Here is a 27,908-nt window from a genome sequence, read left to right as displayed (position 1 = left end):
AGGAAATCTTTATTGGTATCGACGATGGTGTCATTCTATAGGGACAGAGTAATGGAAAAATGTTATTCTCATAAATCAAAGCAAGATATATGAGTTTCAGTTTATATCGGTTAAACCACGGCATGTTTGTAAATAGAACACATTGGAAATCGTGATACACTTTTTATATTTATGACACAAACATGAATAACTCGAGATCGTAGATCATCTAATATCAATTCATAAGCATCTAATAAAATACACCCCTGATCGAGGTGGCAGTGGTTTTATTGGAAAGCCACTACTCAACTCTAGGTCAGATAGTTCCTGTATGTCAGCAGAGCGATGGCATACTTGTTAGTGTTACTTGATAATGTGTTTATAAGTATATCGTACTAGAGACCGTGAGTATACTCACATTTCCACTCGTAATGGTATTAACGCATCCTTTCTTTAAGACGTTCTTCTACAATGAAGCCCAGCAGGCTTAACCACTTCACTCAAATTCCATTTGAAAAAAAAAATACAAGAAAAAAGTCTTCCAATTTTTATTTACCTTCTGTAACGATTTTCTACGTACACTAGCCTTGCCCGCTATTCGGTTCATTTTCAACTTGAAAAAAAAAGAAAAAAAAAAAAAGAAAAAAATGAAAATTTTGTTGAAATATAAAGAATTGTACAAATGTTAGTTGAGGAGTTTTCTGTATATGTTTGTGAAGCTAGGGCTGGACATTGGGTTCCAACATATCCATTTACAGATGCCATACCGTCTGTAGTTGAGAAATAATATAATTTTGTCTCCTGGTATTGGATTTTGAAGTTAAAATAGCATCCGTGTATCGAAGCACTATCTTGTCACAGCGTTATGGATTCTTTATAGATACGTTATTGTTTTGAATCTTAACATGGAAATGAAGTCATTGCCCGGAACTGCTTCGATTCTAACTAGGATGCTGCTATACGGCAAATACTTCCTCTCCAGCTGTCGATGATTTACTACTTTTAATTAAAATCGACCCCTTCTCCCTTTCTTAAGCTTTTATTTCATATTTGTTAAGAGTTAATCCACCCCTGATACACACGTGGCATCTTCTAATTCTAACACTGGGAGGGTTCATTATGAATTACCTAGGTGTATGAGTTGATACACCAAAGTTTGATCTACCAAATGGCCTGGTAAGTTGATTCATATGATATATATATCTGTAATTATTAAATTGTTCGTAGAGAAGCTCATGGTGAAGGCTGCTTACACCATAAACACTTCTTATCCTTCCTATTGGACAGTGATCGTGTTGAGATGGCGCGCGTGGCGTGCACGAGAGCAATAAACCATACGGTATTCCTTCATTATTATCTAATTCGAGCGAGTCTAGACATTAAAATATATCACTTATAACAAGGGAGATAATAAGGACAGCGGGGGCGGGAGGAAGGGCTCATAGCATTTGGAAATATGGTAGAATTTGGAAATAAAGTTTCATAAGCGAATGAATATAAATAATTCAAACATTTATACTGTTTATTATGCTGTTTGTTATGCATGACTATATAAAAACGTCTACAGAATAATTCAATATGTATCGCCTACGATTCATTATACTGCGCATTCCAGTATAAACAGGACCCTAATTTACATATATTTCTGCATTATTGAGTGTCAATCATAAGGGTAAAATGCCGTTTTTGCAACTTTAGGAAAAAATATGCTAACATTTGTTGTTTGTATTAAAAATTCATTTAAATCATTTCAGTTCTTCATTGCATTTTCATCTAAGATAACAATGTATAGATAAATTGCAATGCTGATGAAATAGTTTAATATACAAATGAACATAGATGCCTAAATAATATACCAAGATTTTTATTCCGAACATTGCCTCTCCCAGGCAAAAAGGTCCACTTAATACTTGATTAATTCTTTTGTTTTCATTTAACAAAAAAAACAACAACAAAAACCCAGATAAACAAACAACCTCAGCTAAGGTCTCATACACAAACGCCCCATTGATAGTACAATACAAGGCATTATGATTATAATTCAGAAGAACTACTAGCTTGTCTACCAGCCCTACTACATTCCCTTCCCGTCGGCGCATGGGTAACATACACATATTCTATGCTCAATAAGATATCTCTTCTTGTTATCTTTATCAGTTAAAATGGACAAAACATACGACGTACAATTTTCATCTTATACCAGTTTTCCTTTCATACACAGCATTCAGAAGCTAGACCTTCGGCTATACATCGCCCTCTAAATACTGACAAAAAGGGTGTAATATCTTTAACAGACCGGTGTATTCGTTTATACATAATTACTTTATTACCATGCATGTGCCGTGCCTGTAATATAGAAAACCGAATTCCCCCTGTGTTTATTTTAGTTGTAAATCTGCAAATTGAGTTTCTAAGAGATAATGAATTTATGGATGGGGCGCTCTCAAGTATATGTAGAAGCACGATATTTCTGTTGTTGGCAGAATTCGGCTGATCTTAATTTATTTTTTATAACACGCACATTTTCACCGACCTTCGTTTGGAATCAATCTATCAGAAATTGAATCATCACATTTAATAAGTTTAATGGTTCCCTAAAAAGTGAAAATTGAAATATGATTGCCAATAATTCCAAAATATTCTTTTTGATTTCTTAGTCTGAAATAGATTAGAAATTGACACATGAACACATCGCGCCGTACCAACATGGTTAGAAAATTATCCTAATAACATTTTTTCTGATGTAGTCGATTGCTGTAATTATTTCACTCAATGAATTGTTTATTCTTATGTAAATTCCAATTACATGGAAAAGATGGCATATGTGATAGTAGAGTCCTTAGTCATAAGGTCACTGGGAGGTCATTCAGGCAACGATTACGAAATAGAAGGTTGTGTGAGGAGGTTGGTCTGTCTACAATGCTTTATTGATGATTTTTACAAGTGAGCTGCAAATCATATCTGCTTCATATTCAAAATGTCACCATAGCGACTTATACAATATATCTAAGTTTCTCAAAGATAAAATAGTTAAGAATAACATTTCTACAGACACATTTAATGGAGGTTATATAAAACTGCTTGTGGTCAATGTTGAAACCTCTCCTTAACTTTGAATAAAGAACTTTTGTTATTCTTACGAGTACTCTTAGACTTTCGAAATACATATGTATATGTTTTATCTTACATTTATCATATTTTGATGAAGCATGAAATTGTTCCAAAACAGCTATGGTACATGTACGGGGCTTTCATTGCACTTTTTATTCATTCTACAAAAGAAAACAGTAAACAATGCCATGTATCTGTGTAAATCTTATTCCGACTCTTTCTAAGATAAGAAATTTGACTTTAAATAAACCTATAACCTAGTAGTTATATTTTGTTTTTAAGTAATCAGTGTCATTGGAAGTTAAGTGTTTAAGGGAAAAAGATGATTATCAAAATATGTCTTTGAAAAAGTAATTGCATTTTAATTGAAAGTGAATCTGAAGCATTCATTTGAGGATGCGCGAGAATGCCAAATCGTCCGAACTACAACACGTGCTAAATTGAAGATCATAAATAATTTTTATGCTTTCAAGTATCCACTTAAAGGCTGAAATAAATGTTAAAAGAAATCATCATGATTGCTATTTTAACGAGCTTAGAAAAATGTCTGAGTATTGCATGCCATCAGACACGAGCTCATGCACGTGTCTTGTTGAAATTTTCTACAGAACTAACTAGAAGAACAAAAAAACCATTGACAAATATTTTTAATCGCAATGTCCATTAATTAAGTTTAAAAGAGTGTGGTGTTTATGGAAGGTAGCCTGTCACGATAGGGTTCTGAGGAAGGCAATACCACACATCTGCGTTGCTAGGATAGCTTTTCAATGTTTATTCGTGCTTCGTTGTAGAATTTGGTGCCCCGTGCTGCAGGCTAGGGACGGAAAGGTCAAGAGATGTTAGTGTTAGAAAAGCATGTGCGTTTACACGATATTCCCGGGACGTGCATTGATGTGTAAATATTTAAACATGTTTTAGCCGACAGTAGAAAACAAGACAGATTAGGCCTCCCCAGAGTAGGATAAGCGTAAACTTCCTCGACACGTTCTAATTGTGAATTGCACGTGCGTTATAATACAAACGTCATCAGGATCTGGCGCGACACCTACGGTGAGTACAGTGTTTGATAGTCCTCTTATTTGCATATAAACTTTGTAAAGTTTCTGACTTTTAATAATGGTGTATAACTTAAGCCTTTCTCTTGTGCCAACAGGTGTAGAACTGGTTTATCTCCGGCAATACATCCATGTCATCTGAGGCTGTATTACATGGCTACTCATACAGTACAATCTCGTGACGTCAGCAAAATTGTGGTATTTTAGATGAAATTGGAGCATCACTTCAAAAACTTGTTTTACTGTAAAAGACGCAAACATTGAACTTTGAGTTAAATTAACACACAATTTTGATATATAGATGATTGATATCAACTCACGGTTATCGTACTTAATGATGGGATATCTTTATTGGGAAATAATAAAGTTGATCTGTGGTAAAAAAAATCTGTTTCATATGTGGATATGAAGGACGGAGATTCTTTTTGACTTGGAACACGAAAACATTTTTGTGACCCTCGGGTAGAACATTCTTTCCTTTATAAAGCCGTCTAGTCTTATCCAAAATATCTCTTATTTGTCGACGATAATTTATGTCTTCAGATAATTATGATTAAAATTGAAGTTGCACTTATTATTTTTTAATAGATTTTAAGACCTTCCAAACACTTATTCATGTACTGTATATGAACAGAGATGAACGATACTTTTTTTGCTATGACTGGTTATGCTCGTGCACTGTTGTACATATTAATGTCCATCTGGTAATTTGGATACTAAGGACAGTTTTTCAAAATAAGACATTTGCTATCTTCTTCATTTATATATCTCAATCAAAAGCAATGTGTTTATCGAGATTTGTGCTTGATTTTTAACACAACTCGAAAACTCGTATATGGCAGCCTCTGTACAAGGAAGCGCATCAAAGCATGATTATAGAAAATAGAAACTGGGTCCCCATGACGCTTTGATATCTTATCGCTTCAGCGGGACGCTTTTGTTTTGATTAATGTCACGTGTTATTCTCCACTGAACCAAACATATCTGATGTCCTGTCATCAAACGTGTCTATCTTTCATTTTGATGAATCAGTGACCTTCCATTCTCTTAAAAACAAATCATGATCACCCCATGTCAGTTTCATTCACACATATGTTAGTAGTCAGTAATATAGACAGCTATAGTTTATATTGACACCAAGCCTAGTTTGGGTACCATATCAAAGCATGGATCCTGCTAGAAAGTGTTAAGGCTGGAGGGGCGATAGAGAATAAACATCTTCTTAAAGCCTGCAGATAACGGAAAATCATCGGCTATCGTTCACATGAACGTTTGTTAACAGCTATTAATAGTTGAATTATTTTGCTAAAATTAAATAGGTAATTCACTTGTAAACTCCTCACGAAACCCAGTATTATGAACAAACTTTGTTTAAAATGACAGCAATGCTGCCTTTGGTAATCCTATGGTGGCTGATTTCGATATCGTGCTGTCGCATGGCGCATTGTCGCATTGCTATATTGTCGCATGGCACATTGCGCATATTTGCACTGTAGCTCTTTGTTTGGCGCATTGTGGACTGTCGCTTGGCCTGAGACATGACCGAAATCTGACGCCTAAAATGCAGTCATTTTGTGCTAAAAGATAACCATTGCTACGCACCGTTTGCTGATGTTATACCAGAAAACTACGTATCTATCCCAATACGTTTGTGTTATTCCATTCTCGGGTCATTGTACAAATGCATTAGTTGTTGGTTGTATACATATATTCTAAGAGTAAGCGTATGACCTTCTAGTCTTATAATTGGTCGAAATCTTAAAGTTTGACCAGAAGGATTATATTTCTCATTGTAGCGTCACATGTTTCAAGTCATCAATAATCCAGTGAAGTTATACTTCTGTGGTCGGACCGTCACGTACAATCCGAGGTTACACTGAGAAATCTCATATGTGTCACGGTATCGAAATCCTTTCCGCTCTGCGACCAGAAGCGTAACATATCAACAAAAAACACATAATTGTATCCTTGACGGGTTTTATGTCGTGCCATTGGAGGACCCTCTCGATTATTTTGAGAGACTTAAAGCACCTTTTTGCACTTGATTACAATGGTTTCATAATTATGTGGCGGAATGAAATGACACTGTGCCGTAAACAGAGCCATCCATAGTTCGGCAACGAGTTGTTCATTGTTCAAATATTATATCTAATATATAATATAATATAATATAACTATAGTAATCTATATTCAAAAACACGTTCGGTAGGTGAGAGTTTACCGTCGGTTTATAATAAACGATGGTGAACTACTGATGAGTACATGATGGTGATCATTCAATCTGTGTAACGTTATTTCTTATTGTCTTCTCCAGATGACGTCACCAAACGTCTCAAGAAATCTTTAGTGTGCTGTTTAATGGCGTGTTTCTTATTAAGATCAATCTTTGTGACCAATAAACTCGATAGCAGTAAAATATTCTAAACTTTTCATATCTGTTGAAATTGTGTGTATATATGTGTCTGGTATCATATGCGCATTTGGTTTATTCTATTTCACATGCCTAACATAGTTGGTGTTGCACTTTTACTCTAAGAAGGCTCAAGCAATTGACATGACAAACTCAAATATTTACTTGTTGTTACATACATGCCATAAAACATGCGCACGTGTTTGTGATCGCTCATGTGTATAGTTCGTGCGTATTTCTGTTAACATGTGTCATAAAATAAATAACAACCTCGCAACAGGGGGAAGGATACCTATGATTGTTGTTACACGAGCGGTATGTCTTATATAGGATACAACGAACAATTGAATGTCTGTTCTAAGATACGCCATTCACATGGCGGCGGGTGGACACCAAGGCACTATACCAGTAAGGGGCACGAAACACGCTGTGTTTCAAATTACTCAAATCAAACAAAGAATTTAAAATATGATTTAAAATATTTTCACATTACTGTCGGAAAGGAAACCGTCTACATGACAGAGAGTTAAAGATAAAAACAATCATGCTCTGAAATACGCATTTAGTTGTATACAAATTAACTCGCTAGGAAAAAAAATAGAAAAGGATGTTTCTGTTCAAGCCAATTATTTTCAAATGTTTGAAAGACATACAACATATTGCATACATGTAGAGTAAGGCTGATTATTGAAAAGAAAAGAATTATGAGGCATTATAGACAAACACTAGTATAAAAACGACATCTAAAACTTATCTAGCTTGGGACCACAAATACATCATTTAATTCATGTGTGCTATAAAAGACAGATTGTGATAAAATCTTCCGTGTAGCTGTCTGTATGTTATAACGCCATAGGAAGCCGAACATTAGTTAGGACAGGAGTAAAAAGTCAACACATGTTACTATTTACAAAATATTACTTTATTGTTCGTCTTACAGTTTTACTGAACTAATTACAGTTGACATACCAGAATTACTAGATAAAGTACTCATAATGTCCCTACCATATTTTTAAAACGCACTTTTTTCAACTGACAAAATTCTTTAAATAGTTTATGAAAACCAAAAATTTAGAAAACTGGGTTTTGCTACATGCACATATATTATAATAATTAAACGTTGCATAACGTAATCTTATTTATATATTTAATTTCATTTTATGATGTTTCATTTATCTTACTTTCATATACATTTTCGGTCAACTTGCCCCTCTAAAATGAAAATTGAGAAGTCCAACAGCACACGGAAAAAAACCCAACAAAAAGAAACAAATCAAATCACAAAAAAAAAGCAAAGACCAAACCAATATTGGATTGGAATCGAGATAACAAGGTTTATGTTGATATAGCATTAACTTTCTGACGCCTAAAAACTTAAATTTATTCAAATATTTTATTTCATTTTATGATATTAAATTCACAAAATAGAGCATTCATAGATGTCGCCTTGATCATCATACATGTTAATGATGCTTGAATAACATGTAAATGCTAATGGTATGTTTTCTTGATAAACAAATCGATAACACCGTTTTAACGCAATGCCTACTATTATATACCGAAAATGGTACTATTATACCGAAAATGATACTAATATACCGGAAATTATACTTTTATACCGGAAATGATACTATTATTCCGGAAATGATACTAATATACCGAAAATAATACAAATATATCGGAAATTATACGAATATACCAGAAATGATACTAATATACCGAAATTGATAGTAATATACCGGAAATAATACTGATATACTGGAATTGATACTAATACATTGTAAACCGAAAATAATACTAATATACTGAAAATGTTACTAATATACCGGAAATAATACTAATATACCGGAAATGAAGCTTCTTCGACAAGGTGTACTCATTGGTTTTGATCAAAATATTCATTACTATATTGAATAAAATATATCTTTGAGGGAAATACATGAGTAATATTCCTAAAACAATAGATATGCGGTACCTTTGTACGTCTGTGAAACAGATCTAAACGAAGGAAATGGTAAAGAAGAGCGACCAGCTGAGGATGCTATTTTTTACTTTCGGGTTCTCCTAGTGCAAAACGCTCCAGTATTTTCTTTTGTGATTGCAAAGAAAACAACGACTAATGTATTAGTGTCTGTACCTGAGGGTTCCGGGGCAATTGTACTCCATTGTTGTTAACAGTAGTTCCGGCTCAAGATATATATATATATAGATATAGATATCACATGAAGACAGTCGGTTTATCAACATATATAAGTTTATTGGCGGATTTGTTTTAAATAAAATATCATACATGTGTTAAAAATCCGTTATAATGTATATCATGTAGGCAATTATAGAGCTAATATTGATATGGTACCGTTTGGAATGGGTCAATACGAAACAGATGGAAGATTGTACAAATACTACAAAACCTACACTGTAACCTCCTTATAGCACGTGGAAAACGAATTCTTAACACTCACGCTATGGATTGGTGAACTTAAAACACCAATGAAATGTGACAAACAAAACAACAACAACAACAACAATGAAATCAACCGCAACAGTAGAAGAAACAAAAATACCAAAACCAACAGCAAAAGGCTGCCAATAAATATATCAGATTATCTAATACTAGATGTTAGATTATAATTATGAATTGTAAGTAGCCAAACTGGAATTCAAACCGATGGAGACTTAAACAGAAATACCAAAAAACGTTTCCGAGACATCAGAGCCAAAGGAACTACATCCCCAGTAGCAAAGTCTTCTTATAAACGTAATAGTAGGAGTTTGAAACACACGTCAAAGCTGTGTTGAATTTTACAATCACTTATATTTGATCACGATATATTATTAGAAATAATAATAATATTAGAAAACAAACGCAATTGCCAAAAAAAAAAAAAAAAAAAAAAAATATGAACGTTTTGTATAAGAGCGAACTACTGTATACGGTTTTACAAACTCAACAAAACTATTACGAACATTTCGTATATTCTTGATTAAAAAATCTTGAATACCCTCGATCAAAATTACTTTGGTGGTTAACCCATATGGACTCATATATCTCCATGATTTAATGGTTTTTCACGTATACTCCTGTATTGTCTTAAATATTCTCACCCTCCTTGTAAACTTTTGACTTTAAACATGTTTTGTTCATCCTATCCGCTGCAAAGTAGTTTAAGCATTTTTTGGGTATGAAAACTGGTATTATATGATATCATCCCTAAAGAAGAAGCATGATTCTCAATTTCCCGGTCAAAGTTGTTTTAGTACCCAGACTTCATAAAAATACCATTTAGTCGATGGTTGCCCTGGTTAACGGAAACCCTGTTATCAAAGCAGGCAAAACCCCCTGACCTATAACTGTGACTTTAGTACACAGGCAAGATGTATGTTGACTGTCAGAAAGAAATAATGGCAGGTCCGGAGACAGAGATGAATGTCAATCGCCACAGATTATAAATACATTTTACAGCTCCCCGGGATAAACAGTGTGCCCTTTAAGACAGCGTTGTATCAGACGACTGTCAGTCGTTAACCTCCGTCATTAACGTATACCCTTGTAATTTCCCACCAACTAAACAGACACTAACCTGGGTATCTGATATCACACGTAGCATCACAGGTAAATTCAAGTAATTCAAATCACAGAAACCGAAAAAACTTTTCTGCTGATATTAACCTCACTAGTTGTTTCCTTAAAACCATGACGATATTTTTTCTTGTAAGTATTATAAGTAACAATATCTATGTATATCCTTTTCGTTTTACTGCTGTTTTTATTCTTCACGGCGAGGCCGGGATCTGCATGGACCCATGTCCAGTCCATGATTGGATGTCTGTCTTTTATCTCCCAGATATCAGATATTCCTTAAATACAAAATCATAATTTTTCTTGTTTGTTTGTTTTTAATTTTTTTTAAAATTTTAATCTATATTTTACGCAAAAAGATGCAAGTTAGATAGTTAAAATGACCATATTATTGATTGTATAAAAGGTCAAGACAATACTAATTTAATTTTTCTTTGAAAATGTAATTACCTTTCCTATTAGTTTTGATCACGCTGAACGCGCGCACGGACAGTCATGTGTCGTATTTAAGAAATCCAATAAAACAAATCTGTCAGTATAACAAAATAGCGTAGACTGCCACGTCTCGTTTCCTCAGGAAATTGTGATTGTGTGTTACATTGCCATTTAAGACAACAACCAAGTATCAATTTCCTGAAATCTCAAATATAAAAAGCGTTGAAACAATCATAATGTAAATTCATAATTGTACTTTCCGTGAAATTAAACGGAATGGGCGGACATCAAGGAAACTAGACATTGGCGAAAACGACAAAAGCAATCATACATGTCATCTGAGTCAAAAACATGTTTGTAACATTCCGTTAATATCAATGTCGATCGGACGTTTGCCCCATTAGTGCCAATGAAGAGAATGTAAAATTTCGATCGATTGCGTACTTTTGCCTGTTTGTACCAGACTCATCAAATCGGCCGGGTTTTGATATGTATTGAAGTAATCAGAGCGTTTGAGGTACGCGTTACACTCTCTGAGATTTTTGATGTATTGGTAATTGATTGCAGGGGAGCTATTTGTGGCGGCCATCTTGCTAAATGAAGGAGATGATTACATTTTTGTGCCAGTGAGAAGTCAAGTAAACAAATTCAGCAGTCTAGGGATATTTAGTCTAATTTTGAAAGATATCAATGAGGGTACTAAATAGACCCATTTACGTATTTTCTCGTTTCTTGTTTCCATTATTGGGGCGATAAAAGGGGCGATTGAAACGGCGGTTTATACTATAACATTCTGAACGTTAGGTTTTACTACTGAACAGGAATATCAGAAAAAAACCATTGGTTTTTAAAAAATTAAATGTTTATCGAATGCGTCATCATTTACAAACGTCCTTTGGTTCAACTACAATCGACTAAACACTGACACAACAAGCGTTGGCAGTTTGTTTGAATTATATTATCATAAGCCCCTGAAGGCCCCATACGACGAACCTAGTGGTAAATGTGGTTGGAAATGAAATTTAGAGATCGTTATGGAACCGTAATAGAATCTGCCATACGATTAATGGAGAAATAGGAAAAGAAATACAATTAGTTATTCTGTAGCGTAGTGATTTCCTAGTTAGTGCAATATACAGGGAAATCCCTGGTCGGGGACACTCGCGGGATAGGTTCTCTTATCTATGACGTTATCGTACAGAGGATTTGCGACATAATGCAGTGCGGACCTAAGCGCTGGGACGCCTTTGATGTTTCAAGTCTGATATTGTAGAAGAAACCACTGATCGAATATAATTTCATTAAAAAAAAACCTATATAAAATGATAAAATATCCTCGCCTTGTTTTATAAAATTAATATACTAACACTATGCTATTCTGTTTAAAACCTCATTAAAGCATTATATGTTCCATTGTGGAGCTTCTGTGATGAAATTATTTTGCAATGACATTGTAAAGCATACTACCTAATGTTTTAAACATTTTAATATTTCCAATGGTTTGAATCTCCCCTTCAGAAATCCAGTACCATTATCAAATGACTCTAAAAGGTTTCTGTAATTTGAAATAGTCTATTTGTTGTATGTAAATAAGTACACGATCTTAGAAATATATAGCATTTATTAGTTTACCATTTTCGACTATTCTGTTACAAATAGATATCGCTTCGATTGGTTACTGTGATAATGTATGTCAATGTATTCTGATATTCGTCAAGTGTTTAAATATATTTTGTAATCTAGGGCACGTGGAGTACAGAAATCCCTCATAGTTCCTCACGAGCACTAGTCTTGCGCTGTCCCTAGGGGTGGCAGTGTAAGGCGACATCATTATCAGCGATTACAGAGAGTTCGCGCCGTGTCAATTTCTTACTAACAATATATGTTTTGAGTATGTATATATGGAGATATCGGACAACCATTGACATTTATACGCGACACAGTGTCTTATGTTGTTAGTGTAACGAACATGATTTAGCGGTATCTCTTAGAATGAGGTTACACCAGTCGCAGTGACGTCATTAATTACATCAGATAGAACTATTTTACGTCTTACTAAAACTGTAATTAACAACACTGTCTGGCTATTTCAATTGGTTATGTGCTCGACGTCAGGAATATTATATGTCACTGTTGATGTATAGTTTTTTATGAAATAATTAAGAACGATTTTAATCAGTAAGAACAACCTTGGGATATGTTTTCTACCTCCGATATTAAATGTCAAAATGATATTGTGTGTGAAAAGATAAATAAATAAACCAATAAATAAGTCAACATGGAAACAGTTGTGATATTATAATATGAGTTCCGGGCGTCCTTAATGTGGTTTTATATACATTGTTTAACACATGTGGTGAACATATATTTTATTTGTTTACACTGACAGAACTCACCCATCCCGCTATGTAGCGTTAATCTTGGTGATGGGAAGTGTCAGATCGAGGGGAGATAACCTCTCCCCTAGTATACAGTGCCCTCTACAGTCTGGTGTAAACAGACGGTGAAATAATCCACTTTAAAGTGTATATGTTAGATAACTGCTGGTAATTAATCTCCGACCTGTCTTGTTCAAATAGTTCTCCTGTGGTCGAAATTAGCTACACTTTTTCTACTTAAAAATACACTGACAGATGCAAGTTGTTGTTTGAAAATACATAAACTTTATGTTCTCTGCGTAACATTTCAGTATACAAAGTTCTTCGAACCGTAATTTTAAGGAGACAGATAAGAGGCTCGGAAAGAAGTTTACATTGATATCATTTGAAGGTATTTTGAATGTTATTAGCTGAAACTTCTGGCATGACGAAATACCAATTCATTCTCATTTCTCGTTAAGAAAAGGATTAATCCTATTTTAAAGCTGTTTTCTTTACATTCTTGTCATTTTTTTTCCAATACACCATACTTACATTTCATACGCACATATATAGGACCATACGGGACGTACATGAAATACGATTGGTTATGATATCCCCTGTCAAATAATTCTGCGATATTTTGTTCTATAATGCAAACAAAATGTATATTCATATGACTATAACTTCCTGAATGTTGATACATTGTTGAACGAAATCGCAATTTCAATATTTTTCATTTACTTCAATCTAAAATTTACCAGCAAAGCAAGAAAATGAATTGAATTATGTTGTGAGAGCTTCAAATACCAACAATCTTCAAGTTTGTTACGTTTTTCAAGCAGTTTGGTATATCCGACGCCATATACAGATATGATGACAGACCGGAAAAAACATGACAACCACAGTGAATTTAAACAACTGTTCTATAAACAAATAACGCGGATAATAAAAGTGAAGTCTAATGAGCAGTGTCTAACAGTCTTGTTACTTAAAGAAAGGCCAAGTAACTATAAAACACACATAAACCGCACAGCTCACGACATTGATGACGGATGAATACACCAGGGATCGACATTTGGCCTTTTTCCGCCGGCAACATTAATCCGCGCTGACAACGTAATCCGACAATCTAGCACGTGGATTGTCGCCTGGTTTCTATAAATAGAATATAATAGATATGTTAAGTGTGTCGGAATACGTATAAAGATGCTCCTGACGATGTCTATGACAACAACCCTTACCTCAGACGAGACGTCAACAGAAGAAGATTAAAGAACAAATCTTGGCCATTAATTAATCAACAACTTAGAGATGGGGTAGCAGCTTCACGACGTTGTTCCTCCAACAGGAACGATTATTTGGAATACGTGAAATGTGTAGGGCCTCGTGTCCGTGGTATCAACTAAAACACAATTTGTGTCACCTTATCGCGATTAAAATTCCTCGTTTTCGTTGTAAATGCATTTATCCTCCATGCTACCACCGACGGAGGTGAATTCAATATCGTTGAAACGCTCTTCAATAATTCATCTATGTTAAACCGATGCACGAGTGTGCTCTTCATCACTCGTTCTCGTGATTATTTGCAAAATCTTCAATCTAATCTTTAAATGAAGAAGCAATTGGTACTTTTTCCTGTTCGGAGAATCCATCATCTGTTCTGGATTGGAACGGTTGTTAATAGAAAAAAAAGATCATACTTTATCATGAACTAATTTTTCCCGCAAACAAATAAACATTAAATGAGAGTAGTCAAATGTAACATTCCGCTTGGAGCTACTTGAAATTCCATCTCGACATTGTCGTTGAAGACGTAGAAAGGCATGCGATATAGCGATGTATGTATTACTCCGCACAATATTTGACATACACCATGGTAGATATACATATCAATCTTTCCTCTGATAGCTTCACAAAAAGTCGACATATGTTCCTTTGTTTGAATTACTATCTTTCTTTGCATCTGTAACTTTTAAATGATTTTTTTTTCTTCTATAAATACGTAAACTGTCTCTCCATCATTATCTGTTGATTTATAATGAAATTAAAGTCAAAAGACTTACTTTATTCCTTTTATTTTTTTTCTCATTTTTAAGAGGACCAATAATCTGACATCTGTAATAAAAGTGAGAGGCAGCTGTAGGTAAATTGATTTGTAATGAGCCACATGGGTGCGTCATTTTCATTCAAGGATTTTCATGATCCGGATGATTATGGTCAAGGGAATCCTGGGAGTTTTCCGAGTGTTTTAATCAGATTAGCTGCGGCTATCACCTACCAGCGTAGTATGTACTACTCCGCTGTTTTAAAGCCGAAATAAATAAAAAGGAAGGATGTTAGTAACAGTAGAGCCTCATAAACATTTTAACGCTGTACACATGTAGGGTGAGAAGTGGCTAAACTCTTGGCTGATTTAAACACAGTCCGTGACAGCTTTATACGAACATTCTTAAGGGCGAAATGAGAGATTAGCCTCCAGTCGGTACAGTACATTTCTGTGGGGGATTTCTTATATCCACTATGAAGCTGTAATTACTGGAGATTTTCTGAATGGTAATATGAAATACATTCCTTGTTGTTTTCTAATATTAGAAAGTTGCACTCTTTGCTGATAAGAGAATTATTTATACTTTTCTTGTACAGGTGTTCCGTTCGTCTGTAGTGCGTATTTAACATCCAAGCCTAACAGTGTTTATCAGGATTGGTTAATCAGGATCCTTGGGATAGTTTGACACAAAAGACGAGTTGTTGTTTCTTCCTCTCCAATACGCATGCAAAGGAATACGTTATTGTACGTAGTGCCCAGTAATAAAGGGTACCTCATATAACTCCGACCTTTCAGAAGTATAATCTTAAAAGCCAATCATCAATAATTCATATATAAAAAACGAACCTTTCATCAATGTACGTGTACTATTAATTCAAATAGTAATAATATCACGATTTGGCATCCTTTATCAAATACATAATTGTCTTATCATAATTTCTTGCATAATTATCGACAGAGGAAAACCAATTCAAAGTTCGTGTGATATTAACGTCGAAACGTTAGCAACTTCTTTTTCAATGTTTTCATTTTTCATATCTTAAGGATGCACTCCTGTCAAAATTTTCTTGTATTAAACTTTTTTTCACAAAATTGATATTTGGAAATAGGAGTTCATACCATAAAAGAAAATGGAAGAAAAAACATATGTCCGTGTGATCGTTTTTGAGTTATTGTCACTCAAAGATACCTAGTTGTCAAAATACCAGATTTTATGGGAAGTTTGCCGTTTTGACCATATACACAAGAGTTTAAAGCCATAATATCCTGATTAGATGTTTGATATGCATGGATGTTTATAGAATTTATTTTCCATTAGTCTTCTTTAAAAATATACAAGTTTTGATTGATAAGACTCATATTTTTTTTCATAGTAACAATATATGCTACCCGTACCCCTTAATTTTGAGCTACAAAATACACCATTTTCAGCCTTTTTTGCCAAATTTAACTCTTTATAGAAAAAAATTCTGATATTAAACTTTTGTTAATATTTTGCATATCAATAGGGAATGGGGTGTTCTTTCTAAATTAGGCACAAAAATGGGGGGGGTCCATGTGCTTACTTTTTGCCACATTTGAATATTTGTTATTTTTTACAGTATTTTCGGGTAAAAAATAAAAGTGCTCAAATCACTATTAAATGTAGAAATAAAGTGACAAAAGTGTATCATTTCACACGTTAATGCTCATTATTATAATCACCACGAACCTAGGAAAGACTTACAGCAAAAATAGCTCGATACAGCTAAAAATGCTGGCGCAGTGATGATTTAAGTAAAAACAATTTCAGTAAAAAATGGTAAAACTGTGGCTCTACTCAAAGCGAAAATGTATTTTTTGGACAAAATTTGCATATGGCAACTAGCTACAGATATTGATAAATTGTATTTGAAAATCCCATAACTTCTTTGGTCTTTGTCGAAACGAGACTTCAACGGGACTGAAACCTTAGAAGAATACATCCTTAAACTACAAAATTTTATAAAATGGAAATATGATAAAACTTCCAATCGTAATAAGATAATGACGTCTTAAGTGATCAACATCATTACGCGAAGTTCTTATTTATTTATACAGACTGGTTTATTGTCAGGGCATTTTGCGAAGAGGTAACATCCAGTTGGGTGTTTTTGACCACAAGCACTTTCAAGTCGTATAAGGACTTGTTATAGACCAATAACATACAACCTTGTTTTTGACACCTCCAAACATCCTATAAGGATTATTTATATTGGTTGTGACCTCTCAAACCATTACTCAGTCCTAGAAAATCACACAAATTGGTGATCGGTTACTATTATAACCACTGTTTTAGAGCGAAGTCGTATGCTGTAGATATGTATGTTTTCTACTCAGTCAATAAACTGAGTGGAAACGATAATGTATACGACCTCAGTTCTTTTCCACTTTGAATCCATTGACCTTCCACATCTACATACGGTCCACATTAAGGGCCAAACGCACACAAAACCTTTTGATTTTTATCCACTGTTACTTATTCTGAAAGGCATATAGATAATTGCTCTGAGTTGTATATAATTTTCAATGTAGCAATGGATGTTAGTCCGTTACATCAACACGATCGCTATCTGAATGGTTCAGTGACCTCATTACACCATAGAAAGTGTTTTAATAGTAAGTCTTAAGTAAAACCTCTTTTTCCCAAAGGTCTTATAAATGAGTGTTTTTTTTTATTCCAGTAAGATGGGATGCCCTGGGGGTAAAAAGGATAACAGTTTGTCTGACTTAGTCATTATATACCATTTGTACCAATTTGTGTTTGACATACACCTAAAAGTGTGTCAGCTGTAGTACGCGGTCTAGAACCAATTTTAAGAAAATCGAATTTGGAGCGATACCCCAAAATGATATAAGATTTACAGAGTTTGTAGCAATGAGATTGGACAAAAAGGCAAAGCTTATTCAATGAATTGTATGTATAATGTGACGAAAGCGAAATTGGAGCATGTTTAGAAGATAACAGTTATTTATTTTTTCGTTTTGTTTGAATCATAATTGTTTTCTATTATTTTACAAATTGATGCATTGAGTTTTCATTTTATGTTTTTCTTAAATATCAGCAATAAATGTATTTTCAAATCGAGACCTTTGAAGCATGTTGTTTTACATTAACATCTGTAATATAAGAAATCATTTAAGGGAGGGTCATATATTTGCCCCAAACTGCATTGGGTAATATATTTTCTTGTTTTAAGACATAACATAGGTTTGTCGCACGATATAAGTTCCCAATTTTTTTTAAATATCTATGAATTATTTTCACATCTAATTGGAGATATAAGGCAAACGAGATTACTAGACCACAGTCAATATTTAACACCTTTGTTCAGGATAGTTATTGTTTGTATTGCAAAAAAAAAATAACAACTATGTACCTGAAGTCTTAAAGGTGAACATGTTAGATAGCATTCTAGTTTAGACAGCGTTCTGGCAGGGTTGGGTATAGTGTTCTATTTTGGGTAACGTTCTATTTGTAGGTAAAGTTCAACTTTGGGTGGCGTTCCATTTTGGGTATCGTGGCGTCCCCATAAAGAGGTTATTAAAGAAGGACAGTTCCCAGATAATATATTCCTACCTGCTGCTAATGCAACTATATATTATTTTTCTCATGAACACTCAATCCCCACAACCAAATGACTGAAGGTTATATGCTGTATCAAAGCTCAACGATAGGGTCAAACGAGCTTGTCAAAAGACTTTAAAAGGCAATCCCTGAATGATATAATGACTAGCTTCATCAAATATACATGAAACTTAATAACATGTCATTTTAATGCTTATACGGCGACATATGTATCAGACTAGTAAGAAATTTCAAACTCAAACGTTTGCTCTTTATTCTCTTCACAAACACAAAAAAGTGAAACGCGATCTTCGTGATATTTTTCATTTTCTAGTGGAGATGGGAAACTCTTTTAAACATCTTTCTCTTGAGAAGAAAGATAATGGTTTTTGTCTTCTCGCATGACTAAAAAGTCACTTCCCTTGGTCATTATACAATAACGTTTGTTCTCAGGCTATTAGTGAAGTCTCTCCGTACAAATAGCCTATTGATTAATTGTGAGTTACCTTTGATGGTAAATAATTAGTTATGTTAGTGCCTATTACGTATGTGGCGTGCCTCTCAGACACAGATATCGATAGTCTTCTGATTTGGTCTATACCGCCGGCACCAGAGTTGCGTTAAAGCGCATCGTAGGGGGCACTCCAACCGGAAGTTAATAAAGATGGCGACAATGCGGACCAGACAAACATCCATCGTGATCTTTGTGGGTTTGTCTAATCGTCAGCTCGGATAACATTGGAGACGAATTGTTGACACGAACTGGTATGATTTGTCTTTGTTTCTGTCACAATGGTCACGTTTTCTTCTTAAGACATCGCTCGTGAGCACGCGCTGTGCCTTGAAATTTCACGTGAACATGTATTTCTGTGTGAACCAGTGAACGGGTCAGACTAATAGGCGATGTTGAAAAACCCTATTTCCTTCTGTATATCTATTGATACACGAAATTATATATATATATATATATATGTGTATACGTCCCTTGTCGATTTTAAGTATTATTACTATTTTACATTTTGTCCTACCACAAATGGCGGGAGTGTGGTGCTTCGTCTACATGAAATTCCACAAAACACAACACCCAATTACATATGATATTTCAACAAGGTCGGTTCATTTTATTTTGTCATATTATATTTTTGTTTTTCGTTTTCGTTTTAAAGTCATCAACCCTAAATCACACAAAATATTGGATCTGGATCAATATACATAAACTACGAATTTCTGTTGCGAGTTTACATAGTAAAAAGGACTTAAAGGGACAATTCAGTGAGGCTAATTCATTACATAACCACGAAACAAAATATGACATAAATGTATAGTTCTACATTCCTTATGAAACATATGACACGAAATAGTGACAAATTCAACAATATTGTTAAGCATTTTGATAAATATAATTGAAATTCCAAATCGTTGATCAATACGATTAAGCAGGTACAACATGTACGCTGTAACCATACACGTGTCAAAGTAACGCACGTTAAACAAATGCAATACGTAACCACTAAGGAGTTGATGAAATTATTTTAAGACAAGAACATTCCTCTAACAGTGTTAATTCAACTGTAAGAGCGATTTGAGTAGTTCTAGACAAAAATTCTTTACTATACAGGCAAGGGTCAAGGTTCGGCATACAAGGCTATGTGTAATGGCGATTGAACATTTCACATACATTTCACTACAGTGGGCTTTTCTGGCATATCACAGTAAAACCAACTAATCTAATTTCCATTAGAACTGGTTTGTTGCCGGAATATGTGCAAGTTTTAATGTACTCTTAGACTGAATTGTCCCTTTAATATGTTTTGTCAAAATATATATTAGAGCCGGTTATTCTTCAGATATAAATACTATTTTACACAGGATCCCGGTAGACAAAATGAATCCACCTTTATGATTTGGCAATACATTTCCCCACATACAACAAGAAGAATCAAGAGCGCATCTAGATTTTAAAGCACATTTGCCTTTATCAAACACCAAAAAATAACCCCAAAACACCATAGATTCATAGGTATATAAAAACTTCCAGCAAATCGTCAGGTGACCTTTCTCCACCAATCAGGAGTTGGCATTAACGCCATTCATTAAAACACCATTTTTCAAACATTGCAAATAGAGGACGTGAAATCAATTTCAAACTTTTTTCATCAATATATTAAATTACTTTTACTAACAATATTCAATCAATCAATCAATAGTTTATTTAAGTGTCACGCATCTTAAGAACATACAGCCATTGATAAAATAAATGTACAAGTAATTGTTGGTGCCCAGCCGATATCGGCTTATGAGACACTTATGAAAGTGTACATGGAGTTAAAAATCCTCATTATTATACATATTAAAACTGTGTTAAAAATCACATGTGAAGCACAAATGTAAAATTACATCATGGTATCATTTAAACTAATTCTTTATATTCTTAGAATAAGCCTTCTTCGTTTCATCATTTGATAGATTGTTTTAGATAATAGAAATTAAAGTTCATTATCACAGAATAAATAAAACATATTTTCAATTGAAGTGAGCTCATTAAAATTACTGTAACAGTTCGCTGCTGTTTCGCTATAAACAGGACAGTCACAGAGAAAATGAGGTTCATCTTCAACTTTAACAAAAAGGACATTTACGCTGCTCCTCTGGCAAGTCCGTGTATCGCCCGGTTGCTAATAGTCAAGGGATAGGTACATAAAAAACTTCCACAAAATCGTCACGTGACCTTTCTCCACCGATAAGGAGTTGGCATTAACACCATTCATTAAAACACCATTTTTCAAACATTTCAAATAGGGGACGTGGAACCAACTTCTTTTTTTCCATATAAATCAATTACTTTTACTAACAATATTAATTTATCTGTGCCTAACATTAGAGAACTGGTCGAAATTCTTCAATCACCTTTTGAAAAGAAATAATTAAAACCAGAAATGATACTAAATCCTACAGAAAGAATGGTAATGTAAATATATCTATCTTGTCATTGTATAAGAAATGAAATGATTTATATATATGCACAATAAATAGCGAAATGTCTGATATCCATGCGGATCGTCTCGATTACTTATTTGTCGCTGAGCAAACACATTTCGTCATATGTACTTTTTTATTTACATACATACATCATATCTGAACGACGTTTTGAAATACATATCCCGGCGAATGGCAGTTCCCTGGTAATCATTACATCATTCTTCATTCTTTATTTACCAGTGCAAGAGTTGTATGACTTTTTGGGCTTCACCATCATCGCTGGCTTAGAAATATAATTCATGCAGTTCAAGCATTGGAGCATATAAGATAGTCTGTCCAGTTGGTTACTGTTTAATGATATTATCTATCCAGAATCGTTAATGGTCCCAATGTCATTTAAGAAGGACATTTTCACGTTAAGTGTTCTTTTTAATTTGGATTATGAGTACAACAAATACCATATGACAACTAAAAGATAGATGTTCTCAATCAGAACATTATCATTGTTTGTTACTAATGCATCCTAACTGTATGAATTTTCTTAATGATCAACTTTTGGATTCAATGCTTCGGGATTTCATTCTTTATTTACTTACCACGAATGTCTCCCTGCAGTAGCACTGACCCAATGAGAGTCAAAATAGTATTTAAAATGTCTGCAACCCGTTATAATCAATATGTGAATGTCATTATTATTTCCAGACTTTTGGTTTTTACGTTACATAACATGTGACTTTGAAGAAGTAAGATAATCAAAGGCCTGCTACCTTTCCCGAGCAAAATTTAAAGGTTTCTAAAAATCTTAGCTAACTTAAGATAATATACATGTATATCGATGGCCTAAGATAAGGTTTCAACATGAAGTTTTATTATACAAGATATCCTGCGTAATATATGCTAACAGTTGGATTTTATTTCGCTGTTTAGCCTTCTAGCGAAGTGATAATCAACTACCGTGCGGTATTTAGGACGACGGCGGGAAACATAAGAAGACCCTGGTGTAGAAATACCGGTAAGTTGCTAACTTTGGCGACTCTATAAAATTAGCAATTTCGTTTTACATTTCCATTTTAAAAATGAAAAGCCGTTTTGGAAAGGTAGTGGGTCTTTAGGTAAAAGTTAACAAAATTCTCCGACACTAACATTGGCAACCGCTGAGTTTAAATAATTTTATTGCAACATGTATAAAAACCCTCTCCCATTCCTGTACCCCTGCACTCTAAGATCGGAAGACCAGTTGAAATCCGTTTATTGATCAAACATACTATATATCGTTTACTTATAGAGCTCAGGAACATATCACATGTACTGTATTAATAAGGACATTTCAAAATAGAAGAAATATGTTAATGTATTTGTGAGAAGAACGTTATTATCGTGTCAGCATTGATTGCTACACTAACCATAGTGCCGTGCCGAGTATCGCTCGATGTAGCGCCGTGTCTAAGTGTGTCTTGATACATCTTTATTTAATCAAGCTTTACATCCTTGAAGGTAATTTTGAAAATAGACAATGTCTTAATGCATGGATTTGAAAACCAAATAGAAATTCATGAAACCGTGATAAGCGTTGATATGAGACATTAGCCGCATAATCAGGTATATCTCTGACTGTGTTCCCGGTGAAACCATTGGACGTGCGTAATTTCTGTGAATCTATACAATGCCATATAACGTGAGGGGCCCTAAGTAACGTTGACACGCGCCTTACGTAATGCGCGTGTTACAGAACGCGCATTAACGTGATTAGAGCGGGAAAGATGTGATCACTGGTAAACAGTTCCCTGTCAGATTTCCAAACACACTCCAATTTGTTTGCTCAGCTTTTGGGTTTAAATAATCAGCATCACTCATCGTGCCTGCACGAACTTTTACATTTACGTGAAAACAGAGTTTAGGTAATTTAACAGCGCGTCAATATTTACGAATCTTAACTTTAAATTGGTTGATTTAGGCTTCTACTAGTACACGGGAGAAACCATAAAATGGCGCGTAATGATTTGGTGATTGTCAGATTTAGGGATTCATTTAAGTGAATGTTAGTGGGTCTGTATGTCATGGCGTATTCACGTTTGCCTAAACTTGGCTGAAGAAAGGATTATTTGATTTGTGACAAGGGAACGTTATTTTTTTCTGATGAAAATTGCGAACATTTATAGCATTGATAAAAACACACATAAAATGAATAATCCAAAAATCAACTTAAAAGTGGATTAGAAATTAATAAATATAAGAATATGAATTTTCAGTAAAAAAGGTACTTAGAAATCATTTTCAACGTCTTTTAAGTGATATGATATAGAGTTCTTATGACACATTACCATTACGTACATGTCTAATTCTTAACCTCAACACTAAATAGTACGTTAATTAACATTTTTAGAATGTCGTTTTCTTAACGAACATGCTGTCTTCATAAGGTTGATTGACTTAGACAATCAAAGTGAAAACTAACCAATCCTGACAAATCTCAGTTGACCAACTACTGACCAACTTATGTCATAGTAAATAATTTGATATCAGTATCCAAAATACATCAGTTGTCTACACTAGTTGCTCGGTCTATATAGCGTATGCATGCTATTATAACATTTTCTTTCATACTTTCGGGTGTAATACTGGCTGGTCTAGGGCAATAAACTCATGTCGCCTGAGGATGTATTGCATGGCTACACATGCAATAAAGCCTCGTGACGTCACGGCGTCAACAAAATCTCTTTTTCCTCGGCAAAATTTTAATTTTTTTTCTCAAATATGACTCGTTTTACTATAAAAGATGAAACAACGGAATTTGTGTTGAAAATGTCACGTGATTTTTCATGTATGGAAAATTGACTTCCAGTCGCAGATTTCTTCGAATTTATTTCAAAATGGCGGGATATTATAGTTGTAAAATTTCAATAAAACGTCGAGGTATGAAAGAAAAATACTCTTTCATAAGTGGATATGAAGGATAGGGATATTCTACCCTCGGGATCACAAAATGCTGCAAAACCCTCGACAAGCCACGGGTTTTACTACATTTTGTGACTCTCGGGTAGAATATCCCTATCCTTCATATTTACATATGAAAGAGTTTTATATTGATGTACAAGGCACACAAGATAACTGCTTGTATAATATGCTTTGAAAATTTAGTTCATGACATGATTTGGTTTTTTTTATTTAGCGATACTTTTTTGCATTCATTAGGTTTCGGTTTACGGCATGAACCGATTATACCTGCTTGTAATTGTGATTGTTCCAAAAGAACAAATACTGATATTGTCTCTGCTAAAAACCTTTATTTTGCCTTCTATTTGTTTCTGACACTTATTAGGAATGCAATGTCATCGTTTTTTAACACAATGATGATTTGATTTATCGATCGCTACAGTCACTATCGTGCCATCATTTGACTTCAGGTAACACTTTAATGATAAAGTCAATAAAAATAAACGCTTAATATGCTAATTTGACACCTCTCATTTATACATTAATTAGATAAATCGTAAGTCACTGTCATCATAATTGTCTTTGTAACTTGAATAATTACATTATCGATACCATGCTGGGGACGCATTGTTTCAACTTGTCACTCCCCGACCCCCGGGGAGATATAGATATGTCTTATTCAGCAGAGAAAACTATGCCAGAATTGACAGTGATACAATAGCGTTGGCAGCTGATGGGAACAGCAATAATGTATCATTTGTCATCCTGACAACAAAATATCAATCGTTTTGATATAAATTCCACCCTGTTACAAAAAACCCCAAAAAACAAACAACAACAAAAAACATAGTATGTCAAAACTTTCACACAGACAAGTAATGGTATGTTAGTTTTTGTATCCTTCAAAAACGTCTATGGGAATTATTTAAAATCTGCGCGTGGGTATACAGGCTCGTAAAACATGGATGTAAAATGAATGATTGTAAATAATGATAAGTGCATATTCTGGCATTCGTCCACATCCAAGAAGACAAATTAAAAGATTTTCATTTTTGATATCTTTAATCAAAAATCTGCAGTGCAAATAATAGGATTATGAACAATAGTCATTGGATATCTTTTTCAAGGTTGCCCCTGTTTTGTTCTAATGGAAGATCTAAATCCTGGGGTTTATTAAAAAGGGTTATACTAACCCGAAGGCTAAAGACTTTTAGAGATAACAAACTTTGACGTTCGGATCTAGGGAGAAGAGTCTCGGGATAAAAAAACGTGGAACCTGGATTTGGCAATACGCATACTGCTCATAATAAAAGGTTAAGAAAACAGACGGTAATTTGGGATGATATCCCTGGGGTCTTATTATTCCTGAAGCTGGCATTTAGAACTGCGCGAATCCAGCCGATAGAACATTTAAATGATTTTATCTGAGATTTCGCAGGAAAGCCAGAAACACTTCTTATCTTCGTCTCTTCAAGTTCTAGAAGCACCTCTGCACATCATATTACTGGGATTCGAAGTGGTTTTGTCATGGAATTAAAAATCACCTCAACTATTCATCCTATCCAGAGCTTAATTAGAAGGTCTGAAGTATATAGAAAATATTTCATTGGTCAGTACTTTTTTCAGTTATATTGTGCCTTTTTTGTACTTATTATTTAACCAAAACGTATGAAATAATAAAAAAAAATCCTCTTCGTATCCCAGTGCGACAAGATAAGGTTTGATGTGTTATCAGATATATGGAGATAATATGCTCAATAAAGACGAAAAAACATGGATTCATACATATGAAAGTCTCAATACCCGTAACGGTCTTTTTTCATGATTTAGAAAAAAAAATCATATTGTTAATCATGCAAAGACAGGACTAAATCGAATTAAAGATGAGCAATAATGATTCGGAAACTTTTGATAAAAATTCAAATAAATATTGAACATCGCTAGGTGGTATCATTTAGTCAAACAAGATAAAGTTAGCCGAAATCGTAATGTTGTTGCGGAGAACGTCATGTGACTACCGTAACTACGTAACGTCTGTCCGAACTCTTCCGAGATCATTTATGACTTTTTTGACTTCCGTTCGGAGATAATCGTCACTTCTATGGCAAACAGTCTAAAATGAAGGAATGTTTACAAGTATCGACTTTCAACAACTAAATTATTAAGAAATAGCTATAAATATTCTTTAATATAACTTAATTTCAACTACCTGTACATCTACAAATACTAAAAAAAATCAGGGTCGAATCACACTGGAGTTTTTATTGATAGTTAAGTATAGTGTGGCTTTAAGAATATTTTGTGATTATGTGTAATAACAGTCTATAAGGAAATCGACATTTAAAAGCTTTTTAACGATTGTTGACTTTTGTATTTTATTCACCGGCATTTTATTTTAATGTAACACAGCACTATATGTTTGTTTGTTTATTCTGTTTACCTTTGGTTCGTCTTTTGATGGTCTTGAAAGTGGCGTAATTGACAACTAATAGTTCCAAGTAACGACACGGTACTTGTTTGTTCAAATCATCATACAAAACTAGTTATGCATATCCCATGTTGAAGTATACGATGGTTAATGACACCTAGCGCGCCCACTTACGTTGTGTACAAAAACATCAATGTTCATGAACACCTCATCAGACTCTTTCTCAACCTGACAAATTAACCCCTGCTAGTGTGTAAGTGATCCAGTATATTTTAAAAGTCTTACCACTTCTAATTACCTGATAACATGAGTATACCCAATACATGGTCGGTGAGACTTTGATTGTTACTTAAGAACAGCTATTATAGTTATACCACTAACTAGATATAAACCGTCCCATTTAGGATTGCCGCGTCACTTATGGACTTTATGTCTTTTTGCTTGATATGCCTTTTTTATATTATATATAATTTTCCTTTCAGGTATGTGGATTATATGTAACAAAGCTGTTAGCCTATATAGCCTTGTAATGGTTTGACGTCACGCTGTTTCTGCATCATACTATGATCTTTATACCCGTATGTTTATGATATGATGAGGATCATACTAATTGCCCTCATTTCATGACATTGAATCGTGTTTTCATCGTGACTGTTCTTCTTTACAAACTTTCTCCTTCCTAACAATATCTCATCACTCTGACCCGGTGGAAACTGTTCTCTCTTCTTGACATAATTGAATCGTGATTTTATCATGTATGCTCTTTACAAACTTTCTTCTTCCTTACAATATCTCGCCACTCTGACCCGGTGGAAACTGTTCTCTGTTGTTACTAGGACGAGAGTTTATAAAACTATACTAAGTAAGCTTAGTTCTTAATGTGGTTTGTCCATCATCAATATTTTATTACTAGATATGGTGATGTTCTTTGTCTTCAATAATTATCTAAAAAGAAAACAGGAAAAATGACTGGTATACATTGGACATGAAATGATGGTAATTTG

The sequence above is a fragment of the Argopecten irradians genome, chromosome 4 (genome assembly GCF_041381155.1).
Source record: "Argopecten irradians isolate NY chromosome 4, Ai_NY, whole genome shotgun sequence".
NCBI lineage: Eukaryota > Metazoa > Mollusca > Bivalvia > Pectinida > Pectinidae > Argopecten > Argopecten irradians.
Note: the sequence above shows the minus strand (reverse complement) of the source record.